The following is a 632-nucleotide window of genomic DNA, read 5'->3' as shown; positions in this document are numbered from 1 at the left end:
TATTAAAAAGAGGTAATTGAACAGGTTTTAGGGACGCTCGAATGAGCTCATATATATACAGTACCTAGGAATGTGCCTACTTACCTAATTGGCAAGTAGGGTTCAATAATCAGTGGCCAAATCAAACGGAACCCATCTTCCCCGCTTGTGGTGAAAAGCAGCTCCACAGTCTCAGGGTGGACCATCTTTCCTCTGAAACGCAGGCCCGCAAATTACAAGGCTATTTGACTTGTGTGACCCAGTTAACAGCCCTGTGCCCCGTAGGCCTCTGCAGACACCTCACCTTCTGCCCCAGGGGCCTCCGGGCTCAGTGAAGCCTGCCCACCTGTGAAGACAGAGGCTCCCCGCTCCCTCAATGAGAAGCAAGTGCGTCAGAGGGAAGCAGCCCAACTGGTTGCTGAGTTGTGGAAAATAATTAAGCTGGGGGAGAAAAAAACACTTCTTTTAAAAATCAGGTTAGGGATGACTGTGCAGGGCGTGGCGCCCGTGTAATTATCTGCTCTGCTGGCTGCCGGGGCTGCCTGCTTCTCCCTGGGCCCGTTGTGTCAGGCTTGTACCTGCTGCTCCTCCCCTCCCCTCCTCCCCTCCCCTCCTCCCCCCCCTCCGCCTCCTCCCCCTCCACCTCCCCACAG

This window comes from Saimiri boliviensis, chromosome 6 (assembly GCF_048565385.1).
Source record: "Saimiri boliviensis isolate mSaiBol1 chromosome 6, mSaiBol1.pri, whole genome shotgun sequence".
Classification (NCBI taxonomy): domain Eukaryota; kingdom Metazoa; phylum Chordata; class Mammalia; order Primates; family Cebidae; genus Saimiri; species Saimiri boliviensis.
This window is presented reverse-complemented; position numbering follows the sequence as displayed.